The following is a 19,642-nucleotide window of genomic DNA, read 5'->3' on the forward strand; positions in this document are numbered from 1 at the left end:
TTTAACTTATTTATTTAGTGATACAACTAATACTAAAGCAGTGTGCGCCAATTTTACTTGCACCAGTGTGAGTCAGATGCAAGTCAATTCCTCAGCAGTCAACCCCTCAGGGATCCACTGCTTGAGAATCACCAAATATGAACAAGAAAAAGCATGATTCCTGCATTTGATGCGGTCAGCCAATACAAAACCTAATTGGGAAAGCTGCAATATTCCTATACATTGAATTGTGGTGGATCGAACTAAGAAGAAGTTCTTTAAGCAAAATTAATATATGGATAAAATGACCCTGATGAAGTCTTTGTTTGGATGAAAATTGTTGGCTGGCCAGATTAACGTTACAAAGAAATTTTAGTAAAATGCTAATGTGATAATACAACATGGCTCTTTGTTGAATACTTGGCTGCTGAACTGGATCATTTTCCTTGTATGATTTGATTTTCTTTGTTGGACTATCACTACCCACTGGGGAAGAACTTTTATATACAATCAAGCGCTCCTCTTTAATATTTTGTTTCTTATTTATTTAGTGTGTGACAAAACATCAATAAAACTATAATAAAATGTAGGGAAAACATCATAAATAGGTACAGTAAAATCAGGACACACAGCTTGATGCTATAAAAATAAATATGTCTCAAAAACATGAGAGATAAAGCAGTGTACGCTACTAGTTAAAATTAATTTCAAGTCTTTGCCTACTACTTGGTACACTGATTTGCAATTGGGCATGAAGAGCATCAACACCTACGCCCTGATCATTTGTAGTTATTTTCATTTGAAGCCAGGATATATTATGCTGTCTCTGAGTCTCTTGCCACCCACTGCCTATGCCGCATTACCACTCATGTTTACATGAGTTGTCAACCAGGTGATTTGAGACAAGCAATGGCAAAAGACAATAGATCCATTTCAGAAGAAGTGATTGGTAATAGTTGCCCACCATTGGGTGTGTTACCCCTACTCTCTTAAACAGAAAACTCAATAATGAAACCATATCTTAGGCTATAACAACATGGGAGCTGGGAATATGGCCCTTTGTTGAACAAACAGCATTAGCAGAGTTACGTTGTACCCTCAGAAAACAGCATGTACAGTACAAGATTTCTATAGTAGGCACTTATGACAAAAGGTCTGTATTTTGATTGCACCTTTAAGACAGTCAGGGCCTCATTACAAGTTTGGCGGACAATTTTGACTGTCCACCAAACTTCTAACGGGGAGGTTGCCACCATAGTCGCTGCCTCCCAGCTGGGCCCATTAAGAGTTTCCCACTAGGTCAGCAGGCGGAAACATTGGTTTCCGCCCGCTGGCCTAAAGGGAAACAGCCTACAGCATTGTCTCTGGGTCGTAATCAAGCCTGCGGCAATGCTGTAGGATGCAGGGTGCTTTGCAGACAGTGAACACTGCGAGGGTGCTGGTCAGGGGGACCCGTGCACTGCCCACGCCATGGTGCTACCACCATGAAATAGCTGGTGGAGAACGAGGTTGTAGTACCCAGGGCGGAGTTGCTTGCATCACTGCCCTGGCGGATTAGGACCGCTGCTACTGCCAGACTAATTGGATCTCTGATCCTGGCAGTGCTAGCGGTCCCTCCGCGGCACGACGGCCACTGTTAAAATTTGGTGCTTGGACTACCACATTAGCGGCGGTCAGACCGCAATCCTCGAGTCTGGCAATGTAGTGACTGCTCACACACTTCATTTTGTTCACAAAAAAATATATAAATGTAACATGCTATCATTAAAACAAAAATTTAAAAATGAATGTGCAGGAGTGATTAATGAATAAAACAGGGTCTTTCTACAGATAAAGGCACCCAAACAGCTCCCACTTCCTTAACATAAGAAGCCATAAATCGGCTATTAAAATGTAAGTGTGTCAGCAAAGTAAATACATCAAAGAACACAAACTAGCAAAAGCCACATGTCATATCACATCTGTACTATAACAAGAGAACTTCTTGATTTTTCACCACCAAAACCTAATTGGAACATAAATTGGACAATGTATCTATTCACAAAATGCCATGGCCTTAATGGGCAGTCCATCCAAGCAACAGTAAACCACAAAAACACAGTCAATGGCTGAAGAGGACTGAACCATAGTTCAATTTTTCTCTCCAGTTCATATTGTACTTTTCTGATGAGATGAGGTCTTCCAAACACACAAAGCTATCAGTAACAAGACATACATAGTTCGTGACAGAGGGCAGAGCTGTCCTGGTCACACTACAGAAGATGTGTCGCTGTGTCTCTTACTCCAGCTCCCTTCAGTCAGGAGACAATTTTTTGCTTTGTGGGCAGATGCAGAGAAAGTGTTGCATACTTTCTAGGTGCTTCTGGTGGCATTGGTGAATCCCATTCTCAGCCATGTCATGCTTCACGTTGTCAAATTATTCGCTGGGAGTGACACATTGCATCTTGTCATGTCAAAAAACTCAAATGTTTCATGTGTCAGCAGGCATCTCAACTTAAGGCTATTTAAAATAATATCCTTTTACAGAGTTCATTTTGTCCTGAACTGGAACAAGCTGTGGACAGGACAGTTGATTAACACTGTTTCAATATGTCTGTGATGCTGATCTGCTGTAATTTGATGCAATGGTACCAATTATGCTGTTCAAGTGATCCGGTGTTAAGTATGTATGGATATTTATTTATTTGCACACGTGTGACTGACATCCCTGTCCTTGTTTAGGGGGTGCTGGAGGGGGGATGGGACAAGTGAATTAATTGTAATGTTACTTTGTTTTAAAAAATCAACAACAAAAATGTTAACAAAAAAAAGAGCTATGTCTGTTTTCTACTGCTTTTCCACCTTGATATCCTCAGCCCAAGCCTTGTTCCGTAGGTAGTCTGTAGAGAGGGCTATTCAGTGCTTTGCATACTATGCCAAGCAGTTCGTTCTCTCATTTCAATCCTGAATGCCAAAATTCCTTTCAGGTGTTAGGGGTGGCAAACTTTTTGGAAGCATCATTAGTGTTTGTCCTAACTGTGATTTCTTTACCTGTGTGCCTCCACCCCATACCGGAGGACCATAAGCAGAGATGCAGCCACGTTTTGTTTATAGACCTTTGTCAATCTAGGATAAAGTGATAGCCTTTTGTACTCCGAAATATAAGTGCACTTTATCTTCCTCCAGGCAGCTTAAACTTGATCGATGATGCTGACTGAAAATCATCCCTTTTGATTTTGAAGCATATATTTTTGACAAGTAATATAATGCATACTTTGGAAAAAAACTCCAGGATTTGCAGAGATTTTTAAACACATATGGAGACTCTCCCTTGTATATTCGGATTGAAGTACACCAGGCAATTGCTATTTGACATTCTCCACCTTAGTTAATCATTCTGGTTTACTAGCTATTTTCTCCTGTGCAGAAGATTTAAGTCACAAGACCTGTGACAGGTGGTCTTCCTGTTTTGGATGCAATTCACCAACAGAGGGCTACATTTTGTTGGACAACAGGGGTATATCTAAAGTGGCCTTTTCCTATCATGGGTGACTGCACCCCCACATAACCAATCCCATGACTATTGGTTAGTGGCAGCTAATCTATAGTCATGGGGTGCAGAGCTATTTGTTTCCTGCAGATCAGTGTATGAATTTCCCACAAGTTATACCTGTTTAAAGCTGTGTAGTCCATTATGCGTAGGTGCACCCATTCCCATTGAAGAGAGGTTTGAAACACAGTGAAACGTAAGTGGTGGCCTTTATTTTAACAGTGGCTGCCAAGCGATCACCCACGCCTCACCCTCCTCGATTAGTCACCCACCCACCTGTGTCTCATGAAATCATCAGGTATCATGATTCCATGAAACGTGCCAACCCTAAAATATTCCACTCTTTTACAATGAAACAATAAACTAGCAATACAATAAATTACAATATCATAAAATAAAAACAAAACAAACATGAATGGCCAAATGAACAATCAAGCAAACTTGATGCACTAGAACATATATGGCATGACAGCTACCGAATAATAAAATTACTAAAATGAAAATGGTCAGACAAATGCTAAGAGACTCGTAAATGTGCCAGGCATGAATTTAATACAGGATGCAGAACTTTGTTCACCTTTGACATTACCCAAGGGATTATGCACCATGTCAACATTGTCATTTGGAATCAATATAATTTTGTATTTATTCCAGATGCGACCATCACTAGTATGTATTGAGACAACATACGCACCGGGGAAGAATACCTAAATTCACCCATTACAACTTGTGCTCGTTTCTTTATCCCCACCCAACTTCTTTCCATACTTTGACAACATTGCTATGATCAACCTTATCCCGATAACTGTCCAGAACCCTCTTTTTAATATCCACTGCCCTTCCCAAATGAGAATCAATATTGAAATGTCCCATCCAGACCCTGTTCATCTTTGATCCAGGAACAAAACCTTTAAGCAAAATGCCAGTTGTTTCATTGAGTGTAGTACACATGCTCCATAACATATCATTAATGGCTCATTTCCAATTCAACTTATGAACCACTACTAACTGAAAATGATCTTTCAATGTTCGATTAAAATGCACCAAGTGTGAAATATTCCATGCTCGGATAAAAATCTCTCAAATTTCCTCAGAAACTATCTGAGTACCATTGTCTGTAACTAACTCATTGGGATATCCTACCCGTCTAAACATATTTTGCCAGAATTCAATACTAATGCACATCTCAATGCTATTCACAAAAGTACCCAGGGATGTCCAAACCCAACTTGGACCAAGGAGACATTTCAGTTTCTATCAGAACAATGGGAAATAGTTTGGCAGAATTGCTCTTGTCACTCAAAACACAGGTTTCACAATCTTGCGTGTTACACTCCACAGTTTTATCTACCCCGGCAACCAAAAGATCTCTCTGATCCTATGTTTCATCGCACATATTCTCAAATGCCCCTCATGAGCCATCTCGAGTATCCATCTCCTCAAACTGATTGGTACTACCAATTGTTCAATCCTGCATACTAAAACTTTGTCACATTTTTATACAGAGGCATCATACAAATAAGAACAAATGTGATGCCTACACCCTTAGAATTTTGACATCCTTTTTCAGTTCAGCACCTCACACAAGATAAAATGGTATCCTAGTCCAGGAGCATCCCTTCATTCTTGTTCTGAAATCACACTGTTGGATGATAATAGCACCTTATCTGTGGAACACACCACAAATGTATCATCATTGGCAACACCCTCTTCAGCCCCCAATAGCACTCTGGACAAAAAGTGTGCCACCACATTCTTTTTGCCTAGAACATACTCCACCTGGTAGTGGTCCTCCTGTAGACAGTATGGCAATTTGACAATCCAGGGCTTTGTTCTGGCACCTCCCTTTGTATTAAACAAATCCACTAGAGGTTTACGGTCAGTGTGCTGAACTACTGGGGTACCCCACACAAATGTTCTGAATTGTGTAACCCACCATAAAGAAATTGCTTCTTTCTCTAGGATAGAATAGGTCAATTCAGATCACCACAGTGCCCTAGAAGCAAATACGATCATCTATTTCCTGTCATCTTTCCTCCAACATTAAAATATACAAAACAATTATGGATGGAATGTTTGAATTAATCCCAGCCACTGGTAAATACTTGAGCCGCATCCCATTCCATTATTTTGCACACCATGTCACCTCAGTTTGGACCCGGCTATAAACGAAAGGACCTGGCTTGGCAGTTTGGGCTGGACTGTTCCGACTGGAACAAGGTGAAGACTGATTTTTATATACCCGAGTTCAAACTGAGTTGGCATGGTGTGCAAAATAATGATGGATTGGGATGCAGCCCGAGTAATTACCAATTCATGCAACTTTTACACTTTATATTCAATAAGCAGGACTTAGATATCGCCTGATTCGGATGATTAGGATCCAAAATTATATCCAACTCTCCTTGATTGTTCCAGCCTGATAAATGTGACCCAAATTTGACTACATAGAGAACAGAATTTGAAGTTTGGCTCTGGCTCATTCATCAAATTCTTCAACTTCAAACTTTGTTCCACCATAAACCAAAGGTTTTACATTGAAGTTCTTAATCTGAGAGGTTGACATTTTTTAAATACATACAATATTACAAAGGTACCTGTAGATCCTGAATCTGCAATCACTTGGACCACACTACCATTCAGACAAATATAACAGTATGGAGGTTTTCTTTTTATGTTACATATAAAACGTTTGCCCATATTATTCCCAATAACATTATGTTTCTCACAACTTGGTACACTGAGAACAATGTAATTGTCATCTCCACTATTTTTGTCTCCTTCATGTGTTGTATATTGCAGATTTTCGCAACATGCGACAGCTGACACCTCTGGCTCTTGTTCTGTTGCTCTTCCCAACTTGTTTCACTTCCCATTTCACTTTGGCCAGACTCCTGGAGTCTTTGGAGTCCTTAGTTGAAACTTAACCTTGGAGATTTGTGATTTCACTGCAAACAGTAATGTCACAAGGAGCAGATAATTCCTCAAAGTAGGTATGCACATTTCCTATAGTTTTGGTAATTGTGGTGGCAGTTTCCAAATCTAAATTGTCAGAGGATAACAAATGCTCCTGTATTTTCCTGTTACAAGTTTTTCAAATGACTTGTCACTCGTGCATGTCACGATAATTGCATGTGATTGCCAAAGTTTTCAAAGCTGAGACAAAATCAGCAGGCAATGATTTTTGTCAGAATTTGTGTCTCTCTATTACAACATTCCTACCAGGAGATAAGGACTTGCCTGAAAAACTGTAGAATATTCATTGATAGTATTGCTTGGCCCTTGTTCTCAACTTCATTTTGGTGAGAATGAACTTTCACCTCAGTTGATAGTAATGTTTTTAAAATAGTTCAACCTTTGGGGCCTAAATTGTGTATCAGTAGAGCTTTCTTTTTCTTTCTGGTGAGCATACACAGCATCAAGATATGCTTCAAATGATTTGTTCCATTTTTTCCAGTCCAACAGTGGTTTACCAGCTACCATTAAAAATGTTAAAGGAGGGGATACCTCTTCTAAGCCAAATGTTATAAATACCAGCAGAAAAACTTGCAATCCTTAATAGAGGTGCTCAAGGTTCACAGTGTATCACCACTTAAAGGTTAATATTAGTGTAAATCTTTGACAAACGACAACAAGCTGCATGACTTAATGATGGTGGCAATGTACTTGCTGGTACACCTACAGAAGGAATGTGGAAACCACTGGCTGATTCAAAAGATTGTGGCTAGGATGTACATCAATGTGCATGCGCGTCAGTAGGTAATGACACTGTTCTCGATGTCTGGCCTCAACCTTTGGTCCTCCTAATCCACCCGTCCACACACACTGGATAAAGAAAATACCCCTTATGTTTAGTGGGAAGATCGGGCTGTGCAAACCTTGTGAGCTAGAGGTCTCCTTAAGACCTCATAAGCAGCAGCGGGGGACAGTAGGTATCAGCTCCCTCGCTCTTAACCACTAAAGTGAGACTCGAAACGCAGTGGAAGTTAAGTGATGGCCTTTATTTTAACAGTTGCTACCCAGCCATCACCATTACCTCTCAATCAACCTCCACCCATCTATGTCACAAGGAATCACTAACAGTCATGATTCTATGGAATGTGCCAACCCCAACACCCTCTTAGTGGAAGAAGTGTGTATGAGTTAGTGTTGGATATTTGAGAGGTGGGGTCCCCTTTTTGTATGTAGCCATGTTTAGTGATAGTCGGGATGTGGTGACCTATTCACTGCATGTCCCCGTGCTCTTGAAGCCATTATAAAGCCAAGTGAAATAGACAGAGTGGGTCTGTGTGTATTCACATTCATGCATTGAGCCACTTTGTAAATATGGTGCAGAAATTATTGCCTCATTGCGCCACTGTAGCACCAAAAAAATGACGCTAATGTGGCGCAACATGGCCCAGAGCTTTGTAAATCTGCCATAAAACACAGAAATTTGTGAGCAGATTTGTGAACCCTTGCGCCACATTATGCCTACGCCAAGCATAATGTATGCAAAGGGGGAGATTCTGCATTAGGAGTCCTGCAAAAAAGGTACAATGAAATCTACAAGATTTCATTACGCCATTGTTGGCATCATTTTTAATCCCTGTTCAAAGTAGGCATTAAAAGGACACACCCATTGAAGTCAATGGGCCTCCTTGCACTTTGCTGCACTAGTGTCAAAATGTTTGACGTTACTGCAGCAAAGCACCAAAATAGCATAAAAAATATTGATGCTATTGGCCTAACATGCACCATGGAGCGATGTATCTTAAATATAGCGCAGCCATGGTGTCATTAGGTGGCGGTGCGCAAGAAATCTGGTGCATCAGCACTGATGCACCAGCTTCTTGTAAATCTGGACCATAGTACTTTGGTTTGCTTTAATTATGCTGAAACACTGAATAATTTAATAATAACAAGTAGCAGTGGAGAATTCTGTATGCGGCAGGAAAGTAGAACCTCAGTAACAAAGCAACACTCAAACAGCTCTTGCATCCAGAAACAAATTAGCCTCCTCCAGTTCACTCACATGTCAGATATAGTGACACCCTTGGATCCTATATAGGTTGTTCTGATAGGTCCATTAAGGATTAGTCAACAGACCATTCCGGTGAGATGTGGTGCGGTGGTGGGAGCTGCAGTTGAAACTGTGCTGCTTTCTTCTGAAACTAATAAAAGCTTGCAGGATACTATTTAGGGCTCTTAATTTACAGTCTAATAACGTAGTACAGATGATAGGATACAAATACTAATATGGTTTGCACTTGGTGTGTGAATCCTGAGGAATTTAAGGTTTAACCCAGAAGACTGAAGAGGTAGAAGGAACACTTGAATACTGAGTTAACCTGCAAGACAGAGTTAAGGTCTGAATCCATGAGGACCCTCGGTTCCTTCACAGAGTTGTTGGGATAAGAGAGGGACCCTGTTCTACTGTCAACAGAGAATCAGTAGAGAATGAGGTCTGTTGCGACCAAACACCATTTCAGCCTTGTTTTCAATGGTTGCTGGTCATCCAGTCACCATTTTTAACAAGGAAAGGTCATAGTTAGGATCTTGTGGTTAAATAAGTCTCTGGATGCTTTCTGCATAGTTCCACCAGGTATTGACCTGAGGTCTTAATGTACTGCGATGGTGAGTAAATATTGATCAGGAGAAGATGATGATGACTCTGATGGATTACGGAAAATCTAGGGTAAGGAATAGCCTTAAGGGGGAGAGAAGTTTGGAGACATTGTAGAGAGACGTCATGGTGTGTTGAAACAAAGGGATCTGAGATGGGTGAGAGAACGGACTGATCCTTGAAATTGGAGAAAGGATCTGACTGGACTTGTGACATGACAGAAGAGAAAAAAGCAGAAAGGAGAGAATTGATGTTCCAGAAGTCTCCTCAGGGTATAGGCAAGACAGATAGAAAGGAGAAGAAGCATGCTGTGTTGCAAAGGAGAGGGCTGTAGGTGAAGAGTGATATGGGGCGGAAGGGGATGAGAGAGGAGGAGGGAAGTTGGAGCAGGGTTGACAGGAGATAGAGGAGATTAGTGTGGTGGGCTATCAGGAAACCAGGTAGTTAGACTGTGGCAGTGAAGAAGGGTGAGGCATGTGGGTTGACAAGGAGAGAAAGTGAAGAGGGGGGCTTGGGGTGAGAATGTAAGGCTTCCTATATGGATTTCAGAGAGACATTGTAAGAGGCGAAAATTAAATTGAGAGGGTGAGAGAGTGCAGGAAGCTGGCCTGGTTTGTAGTGGGTACCAAAGGTACTTACACCTTATACCGGGTCAGTTATTCCTTATTTGTAAAATGTAGGCAGTGTCTAGAAGTCAGGCTGTCTAGGGGTAGCTGTAGCTGAGCAGCCAAGGCGTACCTAGGAGACATGCAAAGCTCATGCAACACCACTGTAGACACACAGTAATTACACACATGAAAGAAAATACTCAGTGTTACAAAAATAAAGGTACTTTATTTTGGTCACACAAATGGCAAAAATACCTTAGAGACTATACTCCCTTAGGAGGTAAGTAATATACACAGTATATACACTAGAATGGAGTAATAGCTGTAAAAACACTTAGAAAACAGTGCAAATAGTGAAAATCACAATAGATAGCAATGGGCCCAGGGGAAACACAAACCATATACTAAAATAGTGGAATGCGAAAGTCGGTTTCCCACCTAGGCAGGTGTAGTGTGTAGAGGGGCACTCGGAGTGTATGAAAACACCAAAGGTAAGTAATAGAACCCACCCCAGAGCCCAGGAAAGCAGGAGTAAATCACAGTATGTTTCCTAGAACACACAAGGACATGTGATAGAAGATTATGCAAGAACCGGAATAGACTGCAAGACACCAATGATGGATTCCTGGACCTGAAGACCTGTGGAAGAAGGAGAGCAAGTCCACAAAGCAATAAATAGTCCAAGGAGAACAGGAGCCCCTGCTAACTGGGATGAAGGTGCAAAAGAAGAACCACCGGTGAAGAAGAACAGTCAGTACTGCACCCAAGAAAACAGATGCAGGTTCTTGGTTGGTGCAGATGATGTCCCATGCTGGATGGATGATTGAAGTCTGGTTTGTGTCGCTGGATTCCGCCAACAAGCCTTGGCACCCGCAAAGCACACGGTTAGCAGAAAATGGTGCTGCCCAGGACCAGGAGGGACCTGGTGGACTCTACTCAAGAGGGCGAGACAGAGGGGACCCTCAGCAACTCGGAGAGCCCTCAGAAGACCAGGCAGCACACGTAGGAGTCCCACAGAACGGGGACAAAGAAGGTGCAAATGGAGGCACATGCATTATGACACCTCCAGGGAACCACTCAGGAAGCTGTGCATCGCAGGAAGGAGTGCTGGGGGCCTGAGCTGTGCTGTGCACAAATAACTTTGTGGAAGGTCTCACACAAGCCTTGGCAACTGCAAAACACATGGTGCACGGTGATACTGTCCTGCGTGGGGAGGCAAACTCTTACCTCCACCAAAGTTAGACAGCTGGACCTTGGGACAGTCGGGTCACTTCAGTCCACCACCCGTGTTGCTGGCTCCACGCACTTCATCAGGGGAGGGGACCCACGCCACCGGTCGCGCTGCTAAGGGGTGCCTGCTGAAGCAGGGAAGTGACTCCTTCACTTCAAGGGAGATTCCTTTGCTTCTTCAGTTGCAGGCTGAAGAAAGGCAGTCCTCAGAGGATGCACAACCTAGAAACAGTTGCAGTTGCTGGCAGGAGCTGAAGATACAATGTTGCAGAAGTCGTCTTTGTTTCTTTATTGCAGTTTGTAGAGTTCCTGGAGGGTCCAGATGCATTTTTGTCGGTAGAAGATGAAGTAAAGGATGCAGAGAATTCCTGCTGGAGTCTTGCAATCCAAATCTGAGGAAACACCCAGGAGAGAGACCATAAATAGCACTGAAATGGGGATTGGTCAGCTAAACAGGTAAGCACCTATCAGGGGAGGACTCTGACATCACCTGCTGGCACTGGCCACTCAGATGTTCCCAGAGTGCCCCACCTCCTTGGAATCCAAGATGGCAAACCCCAGGGACACTCTGGGGGTGCTCTGGGCACCACCCCTGGGATGTGATGGACAGGGGAGTGGTCACTCTCCTTTCCTTTGTCCAGTTTCATGTCGGAGCAGGGACTGGGGGTCATTGAGCCATTGTAGACTGGATTATGCAAGGAGGGCATCATCTGTGCCCTTCAAAGCATTTCCAAAGGCTCTGCAAGGCTACCCCTCCCATGCCTGTAACACCTATTTCCAAAGGGAGAGGGTGTAACAACCGTCTCCCAAAGGAAATGCTTTGTTCTGCCTTCCTGGGCTCGAGCTCCTTGAGCAACAGGAGGGCAGAAACCTGTCTGTGAGGTGGCCGCAGCTAGGGCTGCCTAGAAAACCTCAGAAGGCAGCTTGGCAGTACTGGAGGTCCACCATGGAGCCCCCAGAGTGCATGGAATTGTACAACCAATACTAGGTTCAGTATTGGGGTACGATTCCCAGATGTTAGACACCTTACATGGCCATTTTTGGAGTTACCATTCTGCAGCTGGACATAGGTATTGATCTTTGTCCATTGCACGTGTATAATGGCGTCCCCGCACTCACGAAGTCCCGGAAAATGGTCCTGGACAATGTGGGGGCACCTCTGCTAGGGGTGCCCTCACACACAGGTACTTTTCACCCAGCCTTCAGGGTTGGAATGCCTGACAAATAGGTGACTTATAACTGACCTGCTGCAGTTAAAATGGCTGTGAAAGGGTGCATGCACCATTTCACGCAGGCTGCAATGGAGTCCTGCAGAAGCCTTTGTATGGGCTCCCTATGGGTAGCAAAAGTAATGCTGCAGCCCATAGGGATACCCTGAAACCCCAATGCAATGGGTACCTAAGTACCATATGCTAGGGACTTGTAAGGGGTGACCAGTATGCCAATTTGGGATGAAATACTGGGTTACCAGTATGCAGTGACAAATTTGAGAGAAGCAAGAGCATAAGCACTGGGGTCCTGGTAAGCAGGATTCCAGTGACACAGTCAAACACATTGACATCAGGCAGAAATTGGGGGTAACATGCCAAAAAGAGAATACTTTCCTACAAAGAGTATGAGCAGAATCAGATTTAAAATTCTGCATGGAACTTGTCTGCAAACTATTCCCTAGATCTTGAAAAATTCCTGAACACTTAGTCTAAGAAAGGAAGAAGACTTCTGCAGTTCCACTGGCTGGTAGCAGAAGCTTGGGGTTTTAAAGGAGAACTAGCATACCTTTTATAGTGAACATACTTAGCGGGTCATTCTGACCCTGGCGGGCGGCGGGAGCCGCCCGCCTGGCGGGAACCGCCAAATGGCCGCTGCGCGGTCAGAAGACCGCGGATGCCATTATGGCTTTCCCACTGGGCCGGCAGGCGACCGCCAAAAGGGCGCCCGCCGGCCCAGCGGGAAAGGCCCTGCTACGATGAAGCCGGCTCCGAATGGAGCCGGCGGAGTAGCAGGGGTGGTACGGGTGCAGTTGCACCCGTCGCGATTTTCACTGTCTGCTTGGCAGACAGTTAAAATCCTGCTGGGGCCCTGTTAGTGGGCCCCACGACACCCGTTCCCACCAGCCTGGTTCTGGCGGTGAAAACCGCCAGAAACAGGCTGGCGGGAAGGGGGTCGGAATCCCCATGGCGGCGCTGCTTGCAGCGCCGCCATGGAGGATTCCCCCAGCCGGGGGAAATCCGGCGCAAAAGCGCCGGACCCGGCTGGGCGACCGCAGCTTCACAGCCGCGGTCGGAATACAAGATGAAGCACCGCCAGCCTGTTGGCGGTGCTTCATCCGGCCTCCACCCTGGCGGTCATAGACCACCAGGGTTGGAATGAGGCCCTTAACCCCTTCGCTGCCAGGCCTTTTCCCCCTCCTGTGCCGAGCCTTTTTTTGGCTATTTGGAGCAGTTTGCGCTTAGGCCCTCATAACTTTTTGTTCACGTAAGCTACCCACGCCAAATTTGCGTCCTTTTTTTCCAACATCCTAGGGATTCTAGAGGTACCCAGACTTTGTGGGTTCCCCAGAAGGAGGCCAAGAAATTAGCCAAAAAACAGTGAAAATTTCATTTTTTTTTTTTTAAATGGAAAAATGGGCTGCAGAAGAAGGCTTGTGGTTTTTTCCCTGAAAAGGGCATCAACAAAGGGTTTGCGGTGATAAAATCACCAGCTTCCCAGCTTTCAGGAACAGGCAGACTTGAATCAGAAAACCCAATTTTTCAACACAATTTTGGCATTTTACTGGGACATACCCCATTTTTACGATTTTTTGTGCTTTCAGCCTCCTTCCAGTCAGTGACAGAAATGGGCATGAAACCAATGCTGGATCCCAGAAACCGGAAACATTTCTGAAAAGTAGACAAAATTCTGAATTCAGCAAGGGGTAATTTGTGTAGATCCTACAAGGGTTTCCTACAGAAAATAACAACTGAAAAAGAAAAATATTGAAATTGAGGTGAAAAAAACATCAATTTTTCTCTAAGTTTTAATCTGTAACTTTTTCCTGCAATGTCAGATTTTCGAAAGCAATATACCGTTACGTCTGCTGGACTCTTCTGGTTGCGGGGATATATAGGGCTTGTAGGTTCATCAAGAACTCTAGGTACCCAGAGCCAATAAATGACCTGCACCCTGCAGTGGGTTTTCATTCTATGCCGGGTATACAGCAATTCATTTGCTGAAATATAAAGAGTAAAAAATAGCTATCAAGAAAACCTTTGTATTACCAAAATGGGCACAAGATAAGGTGTTGAGAAGCAGTGGTTATTTGCACATCTCTGAATTCCGGGGTGCCCATACTAGCATGTGAATTACAGGGCATTTCTCAAATAGACGTCTTTTTTACACACTGTCTTACATTTGGAAGGGAAAAATGTAGAGAAAGACAAGGGGCAATAACACTTGTTTTGCTATTCTATGTTCCCCCAAGTCTCCCGATAAAAATGAAACCTCACTTGTGTGGGTAGGCCTAGCGCCCGCGACAGGAAACGCCCCAAAGCGCAACGTGGACACAGCCAAATTTTTGAAGGAAAACAGAGGTGTTTTTTGCAAAGTGCCTACCTGTAGATTTTGGCCTCTAGCTCAGCCGCCACCTAGGGAAACCTACCAAACCTGTGCATTTCTGAAAACTAGAGACCTAGGGGAATCCAAGATGGGGTGATTTGTGTGGCTCGGACCAGGTTCTGTTACCCAGAATCCTTTGCAAACCTCAAAATTTGGCTAAAAAAAACACATGTTCCTCACATTTCTGTGGCAGAAAGTTCTGGAATCTGAGAGGAGCCACAAATTTCCTTCCACCCAGCGTTCCCCCACGTCTCCCGATAAAAATGATACCTCACTTGTGTGGGTAGGCCTAGCGCCCGCGACAGGAAACGCCCCAAAGCGCAACGTGGACACAGCCAAATTTTTGAAGGAAAACTGAGGTGTTTTTTGCAAAGTGCCTACCTGTAGATTTTGGCCTCTAGCTCAGCCGCCACCTAGGGAAACCTACCAAACCAGCGCATTTCTGAAAACTAGAGACCTAGGGGAATCCAAGATGGGGTGATTTGTGTGGCTCGGACCAGGTTGTGTTACCCAGAATCCTTTGCAAACCTCAAAATTTGGCTAAAAAAACACATGTTCCTCACATTTCTGTGGCAGAAAGATCTGGAATCTGAGAGGAGCCACAAATTTCCTTCCACCCAGCGTTCCCCCACGTCTCCCGATAAAAATGATACCTCACTTGTGTGGGTAGGCCTAGCGCCCGCGACAGGAAACGCCCCAAAGCGCAACGTGGACACATCACAGAAAACAGACCTGTTTTTAGCAAAGTGCCTACCTGTAGATTTTGGCCTCTAGCTCAGCCGCCACCTAGGGAAACCTACCAAACCTGTGCATTTCTGAAAACTAGAGACCTAGGGGAATCCAAGATGGGGTGATTTGTGTGGCTCAGACCAGGTTCTGTTACCCAGAATCCTTTGCAAACCTCAAAATTTGGCTAAAAAAACACATGTTCCTCACATTTCTGTGGCAGAAAGTTCTGGAATCTGAGAGGAGCCACAAATTTCCTTCCACCCAGCGTTCCCCCACGTCTCCCGATAAAAATGATACCTCACTTGTGTGGGTAGGCCTAGCGCCCACGACAGGAAACGCCCCAAAGCGCAACGTGGACACATCACAGAAAACAGACCTGTTTTTAGCAAAGTGCCTACCTGTAGATTTTGGCCTCTAGCTCAGCCGCCACCTAGGGAAACCTACCAAACCTGTGCATTTCTGAAAACTAGAGACCTAGGGGAATCCAAGATGGGGTGATTTGTGTGGCTCAGACCAGGTTCTGTTACCCAGAATCCTTTGCAAACCTCAAAATTTGGCTAAAAAAACACATGTTCCTCACATTTCTGTGGCAGAAAGTTCTGGAATCTGAGAGGAGCCACAAATTTCCTTCCACCCAGCGTTCCCCCACGTCTCCCGATAAAAATGATACCTCACTTGTGTGGGTAGGCCTAGCGCCCACGACAGGAAACGCCCCAAAGCGCAACGTGGACACATCACAGAAAACAGACCTGTTTTTAGCAAAGTGCCTACCTGTAGATTTTGGCCTCTAGCTCAGCCGCCACCTAGGGAAACCTACCAAACTTGTGCATTACTGAAAACTAGAGACCTAGGGGAATCCAAGATGGGGTGATTTGTGTGGCTCGGACCAGGTTCTGTTACCCAGAATCCTTTGCAAACCTCAAAATTTGGCTAAAAAAACACATGTTCCTCATATTTCTGTGGCAGAAAGTTCTGGAATCTGAGAGGAGCCACAAATTTCCTTCCACCCAGCGTTCCCCCACGTCTCCCGATAAAAATGATACCTCACTTGTGTGGGTAGGCCTAGCGCCCGCGACAGGAAACGCCCCAAAGCGCAACGTGGACACAGCCAAATTTTTGAAGGAAAACAGAGGTGTTTTTTGCAAAGTGCCTACCTGTAGATTTTGGCCTCTAGCTCAGCCAGCACCTAGGGAAACCTACCAAACCTGTGCATTTCTGAAAACTAGAGACTTAGGGGAATCCAAGATGGGGTGACTTGTGTGGCTCGGACCAGGTTCTGTTACCCAGAATCCTTTGCAAACCTCAAAATTTGGGTAAAAAAACACATGTTCCTCACATTTCTGTGGCAGAAAGTTCTGGAATCTGAGAGGAGCCACAAATGTCCTTCCACCCAGCGTTCCCCCACGTTTCCCGATAAAAATGATACCTCACTTGTGTAGGTAGGCCTAGCACCCGCGACAGGAAACGCCCCAAAGCGCAACGTGGACACATCACAGAAAACAGCCCTGTTTTTAGCAAAGTGCCTACCTGTAGATTTTGGCCTCTAGCTCAGCCGCCACCTAGGGAAACCTACCAAACCTGTGCATTTCTGAAAACTAGAGACCTAGGGGAATCCAAGATGGGGTGCTTTGTGTGGCTCGGACCAGGTTCTGTTACCCAGAATCCTTTGCAAACCTCAAAATTTGGCTAAAAAAACACATGTTCCTCACATTTCTGTGGCAGAAAGTTCTGGAATCTGAGAGGAGCCACAAATTTCCTTCCACCCAGCGTTCCCCCACGTCTCCCGATAAAAATGATACCTCACTTGTGTGGGTAGGCCTAGCGCCTGCGACAGGAAACGCCCCAAAGCGCAACGTGGACACATCACAGAAAACAGACCTGTTTTTAGCAAAGTGCCTACCTGTAGATTTTGGCCTCTAGCTCAGCCGCCACCTAGGGAAACCTACCAAACCTGTGCATTTCTGAAAACTAGAGACCTAGGGGAATCCAAGATGGGGTGATTTGTGTGGCTCGGACCAGGTTCTGTTACCCAGAATCCTTTGCAAACCTCCAAATTTGGCTAAAAAAACACATGTTCCTCACATTTCTGTGGCAGAAAGTTCTGGAATCTGAGAGGAGCCACAAATTTCCTTCCACCCAGGGTTCCCCCACGTCTCCCGATAAAAATGATACCTCACTTGTGTGGGTAGGCCTAGCGCCCGCGACAGGAAACGCCCCAAAGCGCAACGTGGACACATCACAGAAAACAGCCCTGTTTTTAGCAAAGTGCCTACCTGTAGATTTTGGCCTCTAGCTCAGCCGCCACCTAGGGAAACCTACCAAACCTGTGCATTTCTAAAAACTAGAGACCTAGGGGAATCCAAGATGGGGTGATTTGTGTGGCTCGGACCAGGTTCTGTTACCCAGAATCCTTTGCAAACCTCAAAATTTGGCTAAAAAAACACATGTTCCTCACATTTCTGTGGCAGAAAGTTCTGAAATCTGAGAGGAGCCACAAATTTCCTTCCACCCAGCGTTCCCCCATGTCTCCCGATAAAAATGATACCTCACTTGTGTGGGTAGGCCTAGCGCCCGCGACAGGAAACGCCCCAAAGCGCAACGTGGACACATCACAGAAAACAGACCTGTTTTTAGCAAAGTGCCTACCTGTAGATTTTGGCCTCTAGCTCAGCCGCCACCTAGGGAAACCTACCAAACCTGTGCATTTCTGAAAACTAGAGACCTAGGGGAATCCAAGATGGGGTGATTTGTGTGGCTCGGACCAGGTTCTGTTACCCAGAATCCTTTGCAAACCTAAAAATTTGGCTAAAAAAACACATGTTCCTCACATTTCTGTGGCAGAAAGTTCTGGAATCTGAGAGGAGCCACAAATTTCCTTCCACCCAGCGTTCCCCCATGTCTCCCGATAAAAATGATACCTCACTTGTGTGGGTAGGCCTAGCGCCCGCGACAGGAAACGCCCCAAAGCGCAACGTGGACACATCACAGAAAACAGACCTGTTTTTAGCAAAGTGCCTACCTGTAGATTTTGGCCTCTAGCTCAGCCGCCACCTAGGGAAACCTACCAGACCTGTGCATTTCTGAAAACTAGAGACCTAGGGGAATCCAAGATGGGGTGATTTGTGTGGCTCGGACAAGGTTCTGTTACCCAGAATCCTTTGCAAACCTCAAAATTTGATTAAAAAAACACATGTTCCTCACATTTCTGTGGCAGAAAGTTCTGGAATCTGAGAGGAGCCACAAATTTCCTTCTACCCAGCGTTCCCCCACGTCTCCCGATAAAAATGATACCTCACTTGTGTGGGTAGGCCTAGCGCTCGCGACAGGAAATGGCCCAAAACACAACGTGAACACATCACATTTTTTCATAGAAAACAGTGCCTACCTGTGGATTTTGGCCTCTAGCTCAGCCGGCACCTGGGGAAACCAAGCAAACCAGCGCATTTTTGAAAACTAGAGACCTAGGGGAATCCAAGATGGGGTGATTTGCGGGGCTCTGACCAGGTTCTGTTACCCAGAATCATTTGCAAACATCAAAATTTGGCCAAAAAACACTTTTTCCTTTCATTTCGGTGACAGAAAGTTCTGGAATCTGAGAGGAGCCACAAATTTCCTTCCACCCAGCGTTCCCCTAAGTCTCTCCATAAAAATGGTACCTCACTTGTGTGGGTAGGCCTAGCGCCCACGAAAGGAAATGGCCCAAAACACAACGTGGACACAACATATTTTTTCACAGAAAACAGAGGTGTTTTTTGCAAAGTGCCTACCTGTGGATTTTGGCCTCTAGCTCAGCCGGCCCCGGGGGGGGGGAAATGCCCTAAAATAAATTTGACCCCCACCCCCAAAACCCCCCCTGCCCAGGAGCGACCCTTGCCTACGGGGTAGCTCCCCCTGCGTGACATTGGCACCAAAAAACAAATCCCCGGTGCCTAGTGGTTTCTGCCCCCTTGGGGGCAGATTGACCTAAAATCGACCAATCTGCCCCCAAGGGGGGCAGTAATGGTCTAAACACAGTTTGCCACCCAGGGGAGCGACCCTTGTCTGATGGGTCGCTCCCCATATCTAAAAAAACCAAACAAACAAAAACAAAAACACAAAAAAAAAATTTGCCCTGGCGCCTAGAGGTTTCTGCCCCCCCTGGGGGTAGATCGGCCTAATACCAATAGGCCGATCTGCCCCCGGGGGGGCAGAGATGGCCTAAAATAATTTTGCCCCCCCTACCTCCCCCCCCCCCCAGGGAGCGACCCTTGCCTACAAGGTCGCTCCCCTTGCGTGACGGCGCAAAAAAAAGATCCCTGGTGCCTAGTGGTTTCTGCCCCCCTTGGGGGCAGATTGACCTAAAATCGGCCGATCTGCCCCCAAAGCGGG

At 45.1% G+C, this 19,642-nt stretch overlaps 1 protein-coding gene across 2 annotated transcripts in view; it reads right to left on the reverse strand.

Moving 5' to 3' along the window:
• The window catches only part of LOC138303675 (alpha-2-macroglobulin-like protein 1), a 599,538-nt gene that overhangs the window by 255,443 nt on the left and 324,453 nt on the right, over nt 1–19,642 (reverse strand). The gene's annotated exons all lie outside the window — the stretch shown is intronic.

This window comes from Pleurodeles waltl, chromosome 7 (assembly GCF_031143425.1).
Source record: "Pleurodeles waltl isolate 20211129_DDA chromosome 7, aPleWal1.hap1.20221129, whole genome shotgun sequence".
Taxonomy (NCBI): Eukaryota; Metazoa; Chordata; class Amphibia; order Caudata; family Salamandridae; genus Pleurodeles; species Pleurodeles waltl.